Source organism: Furipterus horrens, unplaced genomic scaffold (genome assembly GCF_987537825.1).
Source record: "Furipterus horrens unplaced genomic scaffold, mFurHor1.1.pri manual_scaffold_12, whole genome shotgun sequence".
Lineage (NCBI taxonomy): Eukaryota > Metazoa > Chordata > Mammalia > Chiroptera > Furipteridae > Furipterus > Furipterus horrens.
Window position 1 is genome coordinate 51,993,471 of NW_028327182.1, and position 11,359 is coordinate 52,004,829.

Sequence of the window (11,359 nt, forward strand, 5' to 3'; positions counted from 1 at the left end):
TAAAGCCTGCAAAGTTCTTTTGAGAAGTCATCTGACAGTCTTTTTTTATTTTTTTTATTTTTTATTTTTGGTTTTTCAATTACAGTTGTCCCCTTTTCCCCCAATTTCTCTCCCCTACCCAGCCTACCCCCTCTCCCGCCATCATATCCCTCCCCGTTGTCCATGTCCATGAGTCATTTATACAGGTTCTTTGACTAAACCCTTCCCTTACTTATCCCCCTTCTCTTCCTCTCCCCTCCCCTCTATTGACTGGTATTCTGCTCTTCGTTCTATTTAGTTCTTTTGTTTGTGTTGTTCTTTAGTTTCCTGTATTAGGTGATATCATATGGTATTTTTCTTTCTTTGCCTGGCTTATTTCACTAAGCAAAATTCTTTCTAGTTCCATCCATGTTGTTGCAAATGGCAGGAGTTCCTTCTTTCTTTCCATTACATAGTATTCCATTGTATAAATGTACCACAGTTTTTTGATCCACTCATCTACAGATGGGCACTTAGGTTGTTTCCAGCACTTAGCTATTGTAAACAGGGCTGCAATGAACATAGGAGTGCATAAGTTCTTTTGAATTGGTATTTCAAGATTCTTCGGGTATAATCCTAGTAGTGGAGTCGCTGGTTCAAAAGGCAGTTCCATTTTTAATCTTTTGAGGTAATTCCATACTGTTTTCCATAGTGGCTGCACCAGTCTGCATTCCCACCAACAGTGCAGTAGGGTTCCCGTTTCTCCACATCCTCACCAGCACTTGTTGTTTGTTGATTTGTTGATGATGGCCATTCTGACTGGTGTAAAATGGTATCTCATTGTGGTTTTTATTTGCATCTCCCTGTTTGTTTGTTTATTTATTTATTTTTAGAGAGAGGGGAAAGGAGAAAGAGAAAGAGAGAAACATCACTGTGTGGTTGTCTCTCACTCACGCCCCCAACTGGGAACCAGACAAGCAACCTAGTCATGTGTCCTGACTGAGAATCGAACTAGTGACATTTGGCTCACAGGCCGATGCTCAATCCACTGAGCTACAGCAGCCAGGGCTTATTTAAGCATTTTTAATAAACAACACATTGTTTATAAATTGTTTTATTCTGAAGTTAACATGGATGGTGATTTTAAATAAAACAATTCTTTGACACTCCTCCCCTTAAAAGGTGGAGTGTAATTATCCTTTCTAGAATATGTATGGCATTAGTGATTTGCCTCTAATGTATAGAATCTATGAAGATGCTGCTGCATGACTTCTAAGATTAGGTCATAAAGGTAATGCAGTTTCACTTGGCTCTCAGTTTTGGGACCCTGGAACACAGCAACCCTGCTGTGGGTAAGCCCAGACCACAGGAGAAGGCCAAGTGTAAGTAGGTGTTCTGGCTGACAGCCTCCACTAAAGTCCTAGCTTTTAGTCAGTCCTAATCCCTAGACATGCAAGTAAATAGCCTTTAGATGATGCAAGCCTCCAGCCTGTGAGCTGTCTGAGCTGAGGCCTAGTGATTGAGAAACAAGCTGTCCCTACAAAGCCCTATGGAAATTGCATATTCATGAGTAAAAGTAATATCTGAAACCACTAAGTTCTGGGGTAGTTTATGTATGTTATATATCTGTAGCTCAAGTTAGCTGTAACAAGTAGGTAGGAGATGAAGAAAGCAAAGAAAAAACTCTTTCCCTTCACTTTTCCTTGTTTTCTTAGCCAGACTGAAATCTTACCACCTTCCAGTACTAATTGTTGGTAAAAAAGTTGAAGTATCATTTAGGAACAAAAAAACACCACCATGAGGATCCAGTCTGTCTGAACTTCTTTTCCTTGAAAGTTTAGTGGCTGAGCAAGGAAAAGAGAAAGCTTGATTCTCTACACTTCTCCTTTTCATATCCTCTAAGTATCTCTATTTTCAAAAAGGAAAAGCAAGATCTAATCCTCTCCTGTACTCATTTCCCTTCTGAGTCAGAATCTTTCAAAAGGTGCTTTCTTTTTCACTGCAAGAGTACACAGCCTTTTAAATCCTATAAAGGGACCAAACCAGCAAAATGTTTTCATTCTTTATCAAGGAAGCAGAATTTACTAATTAGGGTTATGAACTATGGACACCAAGATGTCCTTAGTCATTCATCACTATCCTTAGAAGGTTCACTTGGCTCCTGTCATTTTCCTAAAAGTCAGTGGGTCCCCAAGATTCCCTTCTCAGAAGCCTTCTGACTTAACACATTCTCTGGTCCACTTATCCACTTCTGTGGCTTTAGCTACTACCTACATTTTAATGATTCCAAAGAGCCAGACCTTTCCTTCCAAACCTCCTGGGATAATTCCCTGATACCTCAAATTCCACGGGGACAAAACACCATTTCTCATCCTGGACTTGAGGCCCACTCCTCTGTTCAGTCCACATACTAGACCAGAAATTGGGACTCCCTTGCTCCATACTGCTGATCAATTTCCCATTCCACTGAATCTTTTAAATTACTTTTCTTAAAACTCTTTTTCTCTCTATCCCCACTGTCACTTGGTACACAGCAATGGTCTTAGTCAATTCTTACTTAGATCAGAGGCTGTTTTACAGTCCATCACCAGAACCTGAACAGTGAAATCTAACCACGCCTTTCATTAAAAATAATCTTCATGGTTTTCCCTTTCCTAAAGGTCAGCAATTTTCAACCTTTTTCATCTCATGGCACACAGAAACTAATTACTAAAATTTTGTGGCACGACAAAAAATATACTTTTTGGTAATCTGACAAAAATAGATATAATTTTGATTCATTCACATCCAACAGCTATTGTTGTGTTGGCTGTTGTCATTTTTTTAAATTGACAATTTAAGAGAAAAGAGGTCAGTGCCACTGACTAAATAAGGTATTGCATATCTTACAAGTTCCTGCCGCACACTGGTTGAAAATCCGCTGCTATTTCCAGTCAAGATGGTGGCACAGGGAGATACGGCTTGCCTCTTTGCAAACCACATCAAAATTACAACCAAAATATTGAACAAACATCACTCAGAACCATCAAAAATCAAGTTAAATGGAAGTCTAACAACTATGAAATTGAGTTGAATGGAAGTCTGACAACTACGGAATTAAAGTTACCACATTCATCCAGACTGGTAGGAGAGGTGCAAACACAGAATGGGCTGGTCCCTCAACCACATGTGGTGGATAAAAATTCAGAAGGGATATCTTGGAAGTGAAGAGTCCCAGCTACACATCAGGGTTCCAGGGCCAGGAAGATAAGTCCCCATAACTTCTGGCTGCAAAAACCAGTGGGGATTGAGTCGGTGGAAGAAACTGCTGGAGCGCCAAGCAGTTCCTCTTCAAGCGCTCACACATGGACTCACCTACACAGACTCACTCCCTCTGAGCTCTGGCACCTGAGTAGCAGCTTGAAAGGCACCAGTAGTATACAAGGAGACACTGAAGTGTCTGGCATTAAGGAGAGCATAAGCCATTGTCCCTTTTCTAAACCCTTCCCCCACAGAGCCTGCAAACTTGTGCCATATCTGGGACTCTTATGAACCTGGCTAACTCTGCTCTTAACCTGCCTTGGAGATCCCCAGAGACTCTGCCCCACCCAAGCTGCTTTTACAGGAATGGCTGGTCTTGCCTCATGCTTCACAACTTCCTAAATCCTCTCAAAAAAGCAACAGCTACCTTCAGTGAGTCCCAACTCGGCAATAGCAGCAGCCAGCTTAGATTCACAACCAGGCTTCTCCTGGGAACCTCCAAGCCCAACACAAGAAGCAGACACCTCAGATTACTTTATAGCTCAGGCAGGGTGCCCTGGACAAAACACAGGTGGGGGCTGTAAGGGACAAAGAAACTGGTGACTCTCAAACCAGTAGGAAATAATTAGCAGCAAAGGACAAATGTAATTAAATCTTGAATCAGGGTGTTTCTGAGTCAGTCAACAGTATCAGCACACTTACAAGTCAGGAAGGGACATTCTGCAACTCAGTACAAATGCCTCTAAGATCAAAAGAAGATACTCATCACCAAACACAGGGAAATAGGAATATGTAGCTAGACAACCTAGCAAACAAGTGAGAGAAACTCAAGGGAGAGCTGGAGACAGATCTATAACCAGATTACCCTTAGTCACTACCCTCAGTCAATTTAGTTAATTGCGTTAGACTTTAACTCTCGATTATCCAGCAAATGGAGAAATGGGGGAGAAGGGAGAAGGGGAAAGGGGGGATACATTAGTAAAAAACCAGTTTTCTTATTGGCTTCCACACACACATGCATGTCCCTGATATGGCTGTGTGACCAGCTCTGCAGACCTGTGGATAAACAATGCCTCATCTACTGGTTAACTCTTGTGTCCTGGTGTTTTATTGTGAGCATTTCCCACAATTTGGGGGCTCATATGGGATCCTCCAACTATGTGAGGGAAGGGGCTCTGAGCCGAGGTGGTGAGATTTCCTCCCCATTTTGGGGTGGCCTGTTCAACCTGAGACCCGCCTGCCTCACAGTGTCCAGAAACAGACTCGAGCCTTCTTGTTGGGACAGCACTAGACTGATGCAGGGAGGACGTAAAAAATAAAAGAGGCAAGCGCCGTGGCAACCAGACAATCTTGTGCACAGGCCAAGGTACGAAAATTGGACTTAAGCACTGCCTTGGTCATTGGGCATCCTCAGGGTTCAAGTGTGTGTGCGGCTGAGATGTAGCTCAAGATACGAAGTGAGCATGGACTCCTGATCCGCAGTTTCATTCTCCTGTGGGGGAAACTACCAGAGATGGACAAAGCGAATCTTGGGCTGTGTGCAAGAAATCTCTAATAAAAGGGGTTGAGCACACAGGACTGTGTATAAGAAACTTCCAGTATGGGGGCGTTGAGTATACAGGGCGTGGGCAGGGAGTCTCTGGTATAGGGGGATTGAGCTTATGGGGTTCATGTTCAAGAAATCTCTGGTAAAAGGGATTGAAGATACAACCAGATTCAGCCACAGGAATCCACTGAGGATGGGAAATAAAATTTCTAGGCCTAGGGAAACTAAGAGGAGCCAAGGAAGGCCCCACAGACATTCTGTCCAATATTCCATTAAGGAGAATGTACAGGGCATGGACAAGAAACTTCTAGTATGAGGGGGGGAGTTGAGTTCACGGGACACGGGCAATAAATTTCCAGTATAGGAGGTTGAGCTCACGGCAGGGTTAGTGGGGAGAGGATCTCTGGACCCAGAATAAGGAAAAAAAAATGGTAAAATATTGTTGTCTTCTTTGACAAAAGTAACCCTTTAAGGGGCAATCTGTGTTCTGGCCCCATTTGGGTCTGATGAATCTTGGGTTTGTCAAGCCCTGGTCTAATATGTGAGTTTCCAGGTATCAGCTCCCAGCTTCTAAGGAAGAGAGGGAATGTGCTTTCTGCTGGTCACTACCTACCAGCAGATCTGCAGGTCTCTTCCCTGTAAAAGAAAAAGAAGAGAAAACCTGGGACCCTCTGTCCTGTCTCCCACTGCCTCATAGCCATGGCCAGCTGGCAGCCAACCAGGCAGAGGCACTGTGGATAGACAGTACAGATGGATTAGGCCAGGGACGCCCAACAGGTGCCCATCCAGTAGCCATGCCCACGATACCCATGGCACTGGCAGAAACTTACTCTAGATTGAGAAAAGAATTAGAGCAATACAAACAGAACCTTGAGAATTTCCCCATTCCCCAAAGCCTGCAGCATTTCTTTCCATCCCAGGTGACTTCTAGCAATTCAATTTGCATCTGAATACTCCTTGCAAAAGCTGCAAGGAGGAGCAATGTTAAGTTTGCTAGCCCAGTGACCATCTAATACCCTAAGAAGCTACTAGGTCCTGAGAACAACAGGGTAATTAACTTGCTACAGGTTACAGAAATGGCAGGGTGTCTGCCTCTCCAATGCAGAAAAAAAAAGTAACACTTGTAAAACTCAGGCTGTTTTTCTTCAAACTGTGGTGGAAGTGGCAGAAGTAGCAGCTGTTCTCCCCTCTCCAGTGGCAGAAGAGGAGACACCTGGCTTGGCTGCCAATCAACACCACCTCTAGGGTTGTAACCGGAGTGCCCTCAACCTCCCACTGCTTCAGCAGAGGGGACATGCCTGTATCTTCAGGAAGAGTGTTGTTACATGTGGACGGAACTAATGTCCATTCTAGACATCCTCTTCAGTGGGGAAGGAAGAGTAATATTAATCAGACAAGCTGCTATGAGGGTGTGGAAAAGAAAGCAACCTCCTGGTCAGGGAATCTTCCTGTTTATTGTGAGTATTTCTCACAGGGCTGACCTTGGCCTGAATCACTTGGGACAGCCCAGGGCCAGTGCACACAGTGAACAGCTACAGACCATGTCACAGAACCATCCAGCCCTTGCACAGCTGATCCTCCACAGAGGACAGATGTTGGTGGTCAAAAGTCACAGCCAGTCCTTGCAGCTGATTGGCCTGGGTAAACCCCTCTCATTTATCTGTCAACAGCAACCAAGGCTCAACTACAAGAGGAGAGTGTACTCAGCCCACACAAAGGGTGCATCTCAAGTACCCAGCTTAGGTGATAAGGGAGGCTCTGCCATTGGACCCTATAGGACACCTACTACATTAGGTCATGCTTACCTAATACATAGAAACAAACACAGGGAGGCTGCCAAACTGAGGAGACAAAGAAACATGGCCCAAATGAAAGAACAGATCAAAACTCCAGAAAAAGAGCTAAACAAAATGGAGATAATCAATCTATCAGATGCAGAGCTCAAAACAGTGGTTATAAGGATGCTCAAGGAACTTAGTGAGGACCTCAAAAGCATAAAAAAGATTCAGTAAGAAACAAAGGGTACACTACTGAAATAAAGAACAACTTACAGGGAAACAACAGTAGAGCGGATGAAGCCAAGAATCAAATCAATGATTTGGAACATAAGGAAACAAACAAACAAACAAACAAAAAAAAACCAAACAAACAAACAAACAAAAAAAACAACCAATCAGAATAACAAGAAGAAAAAAGAATTTAAAAAAATGAGAATAGTATAAGCAGCCTCTGGGACAACTTAAAGCAGTCCAAGATTTGCATCATAGGGGTGCCAGAAAAAGAAGAAAAAGAGCAAGAAATTGGAAATCTATTTGAAAAAACGATGAAAGAAAACTTGGTGAAGGAAATAGACATACAAATCCAGGAAGCACAGAGAGACCCAAACAAGATGGATGCAAAGAGACCCACTCCAAGACACATCATAATTAAAATCCCAAAGGTTAAACATAAAGAGAGAATCTTAAAAAGCATAAAGAGAAAAGGAGTTAGTTACCTACAGGAGAGTTCCCATATGGCTGTCTCAAAAGAGACTCTGCAGGCTAGAAGGGATTGTCAAGAAGTAGTCAAAGTCATGAAAAGCAGGGACTTACAGCCAAGATTGCTCTACCCAGCAAAGCTATCATTTAGAATCAAAGGGAAGATAAAGAGCTTCCCAGACAAGAAGAAAAAACTAAAGGAGTTCATCATCACTAAACCATTATTACACGAAATGTTAAAGGGACTTATTAAAGAAAAGATCAAAACTATGAACAATAAAATGGCAAAAAAATACATATCTACCAACAATTGAATGTAAAAAACAAACTAAGCAAACAAGAAGAACAGAGGCAGAATCATGGATATGGAAAGGGTTTTGATGGATGGCAGATGGGAGGGAGGTGTGAGAGTAGGGGTGAAGGGTAGAGGGGATTAAGAAGTACAAATAGGTAGTTACAGAATAGCCAAGGGGAGATAAAGTACAGTGTAGGAAATGGAATAGCCAAAGAACTACACGCATGACCCATAGACATGAACAATGGGGGAGGGGATTGCCTGAGGGAGTTGGGGGTGCTTGGTGGAGGGAGGCAAAAGGGGAAAATCAAAACAATTTTAATAGCATAATCAATAATATATAATTTTAAAAAAGGAAATCTGCTGCTATAGCTTTTAATCCTGAGACCCAATGGTCATTTATTCACAAAGTACAGTAAATCCTTTTAAATTGTATGCAAAATTGTAATGTGGGTCTATAGGCACACTGCTTTCCATAGGTTTTTGAAAGGGAATGTGTACCCCAAAAGGTTAAAAATGTGTAGGTATTAGGCTAAAGTCCAAACTCCTCAGCATAGATTACAAGGCCCTGCATGACCCCATCCTTCCAGCTTCTTTCTCACTCACCTCTTCACATGGTCTAATTATCTTGCCTTAATTCTTCACTGCAGGCCTTCGTACCTGCTGCTTTACTTCTCACCTTGGGAAACCCTTTCCTTTCTTCTTAGCTGGCCAACTTTTGCAATCCAGGAAGCCACCTTCTTTCTTTCAAGGAACACCTCAGGTCACACTACCTACAGAAAACTGTGCAGGCTGGGCAAATGGATGCGAACTCTTGCCTCCCTGAAGCCAGCCTGCCAATTGCTCTTTCTCTTAGCATCTACCTCCTGGATTTCCAAACTGAACCCCAGGCTGTATTATACATTTTTATAGTGCTTTCTTGAGAGGAAGAAATTGGGTGGTAAATGTGTAACTTATAGTTGCCAGCAGATTTGTGATAATAAATCTCACATACACCTCCCTGTTACAGAATATTGTGTAGGAATCTTCATCATCAGTTTTATACCTAGCCACCATATGGTTTCAGGTACTTAATAAATCCTGCAATTAATAAAAGCAGTTCTGATACTGAGCGATCCACTAGGGGGTAATTTATCTGAATTATTGTTCCTGGTGCACCTCAACACCACCCAAAAAAGGGAGTCTACTATCATAATGTGTCCCTAAAATTACCGTGAAAGATGTTCCAACTTTTAAAGATAGTTCTGACTAGTCTGCTAATTTCTTACAACACAGGATCTCACAGTTAAACCGTTTCTTTTTCAAAAAGGTCCTTTGTTGCCGCCAACGCAGCTCTTTCCCTTTTTGGGCCTAGGATCTGTTTGAAGTGCATTTCCCTGCTACTAACGCATCAATTATAAATAGCACTCACCGCGCTGAGTCACCAAACCCCTCAGTTGCCCCAAACGGCTTATAACGACTTCTGGAATCCCGTCCCCGTAAGTGGTGACAGGCTCCTACCACGTACCCGCGGAACTGGACCCTAAGCCCGCTCAGCTAAGTGGGTGTCCCGGGAACGTGGGCAAAACCTCTAATTCTCAAGGAAAGTCCCAAAGTGTCAGACTTCTGGAGCTCCGACGACACTCGGGACGTCGCTGGACTAAGCCTCAGCTGCTTCCGGGCCGTTCCCGCCCCTTCCGGAGCTCAGAACCTTGGGTGGACAGCACTAACCTCAGCCCGCTGGGCTCGCCCACACAATGGAGCGCGTGGGAGCGAGCGACTAAGACTGCTGCTGCTCAGGTCCCAGGCCCAGGACTCCGGACAGCTGGGGAAGAATACAGGGGCTAGAGTTAAGAAAAGCCTGTAAACCGACCGCATACTCCCTCCGAAAAGGTTGTATTGCCAGTACTGGGAGCTAGGGAATAGAGATGGGGGAGGGAGCGAAAGTGCCACACCCTGCAGTCAGGGGACGGTGACGTCATCGCTACTGTCAGCCTGTAGCGGGGGCATCTGTCCGTCACGTGACCAAAGCCCCCCCCCAGTCCCGAGCGCGCTCCCACCCCCATCCCAGACTCCCACTTCTCCCCCGCCCTTTCTCCCCAAATTTCGTCCTCCCAGCTCCAGCAAGGCTGTCAACAGCGCCAACTCCGCTCCCTCCCCCGGGTCCCTCGTAACCGCCAGGGCTGTGTGGGGAGCTTTGAGCTCAGCTCCCCGGCTCCTGGAGGAGTATGCCACCTGCCTCCACCTAGCCCCTCAATTCCTGGCAATCTGGGTGCGTAGGCACCGGATCCGGGGTGTGCGGCGGTCTGCGGCAACAGTGATTTTGTGTTCAGCCTTGACGCGGCAGCCTTAGGACCAGGTGGAGACGCCAGGTTCGAGCTTGGTGGGGGCGAGTCCCTGGCACATCTCCACTGGAGGTCGGCCTCCTAGAGGTAGAGGCAGCCGGGGGCCACCCTTGACCCTTACCCGGCAGCCCGCGCTTCAGTGACATTCCCGCCTCCGCTCTCCTAGCCTCTTGGGCGGCGCAGTCCACTTCTGCCTGGTTTGTTCCCGAGCGGTGGCGCAGGAGCTGGCTGTATTACTGGAGGCCAGTCGCGGACCACCTCTTTGAGCCCCCTAGGCCAGCCCACCATGGACTCTGAAGATTACAGATTTGGTGTCTGTCGCTGCTGTGCCTCGTTCTATTCCCCACCCCCCCTCTGTTCCCTTATAAAAGTGGAGGCAGGAGAAGGGAAAAGAAAGCACAGTGCAGAAAGGGGCAGTACGGACTGACCTGTCAACGATGGAGGAGGAAGACCCCTCCAGGTCGAGGCGAGCTCTCAAGCCCGCGCAGGGACCAGAGCCCTGGGTTCGCGCGGAGTGGCGCCGCTGCTGTTGTGCCTCGGCTAGGTGTCCCCCCTCAGCGTCGCGGTCCAGCCGCGCCCGTCCTCCGCCCCCCCCCCCCCCCCCGCCACCCAGGCGCCGCGCTCCTAGCTCCATCACTAGGGACCAGGAAAACCCCCAGCTCAATGTTTTTATTTGTGCAGTTTCAGCAAAGCGCCAAGGAAGTTGGTCCTTTTGTTCTATTTGGAGATTGGGTCAACGTTGCAAAAAGGAGAAGGCGGAGCGGTGGCCCCTCCCCTACTCCCCTCCAGGGCTCCAGGGAGAGAGAAACCCCAGCACACTACCTAAGTACTCAGCGTGGTAGTCGCCCTCCTGCCCCTGGCCTCCAGTTCGCAGGTCCCCCCTCCTATTCTTGAGTGCAGCCAACCCCGTCACGTGCCCGCCCATAAAAACCAGCTACTGGGGGCTATGCGTCGCCTGCTAGGTTTCGGGGCGGCAACGGCTGTCTCGATCACCCGTGCCCCTAGATCGTAGGCTCCGGCCGTGGCCCAGGCGACACGCACAGCCCGGCCACCCTCACCCTAGCCACCAGCGGGCACCCCTAGGTCTGTGGCTCGTGGGTGTGTTTCCTAGGGTTCCGCGCTTCCGCCCTCTTCCTCCCCTCTCGTTTCAGGAGCGCCACCACCCTGGTCTGGGAGGGTTCGCGCGTTTGGGCCTCGCCTGGGAGCCAGGAGCTGGACTTGTGTCCCTTGCCGCTGGTTTCCCAGGCCTTGAAATGCCAGTCTCCCCTGGGTCCCTTGCGATTGGGTGGCGGCAGGAGGCTGGGGAATACGGGGTTGTCTCGCAGAGGGCCCACTTAGCGCGGGAAGCGCCGTGCAGCTGTTCCAAGAGGCTCGGAGACGCTCTCCCTGCTCCGCAGGTGCAGCAAACGTTGGGCGCTCTCACATACCGCTTGTCGGACAGCTAGGAACCAAGCAGTTTGCAGACCTGAGCTGCAGTGGGAGGATACGGTTTTTGCGAAACTGGAAGTTAGATCTGTGA

The 11,359-nt window shown here is 46.8% G+C and overlaps 1 long non-coding RNA gene across 1 annotated transcript in view; it reads right to left on the reverse strand.

Annotated features, from left to right (window-relative positions):
* LOC149996201 (uncharacterized) overlaps window positions 1–10,381 on the reverse strand; it is a 55,651-nt gene extending 45,270 nt beyond the window's left edge. The window contains exon 1 of the long non-coding RNA XR_016507480.1: window positions 10,269–10,381. This is a non-coding gene — a long non-coding RNA (uncharacterized LOC149996201). The remainder of the gene's footprint in view (window positions 1–10,268) is intronic.
* Window positions 10,382–11,359: the final 978 nt, after the last annotated feature.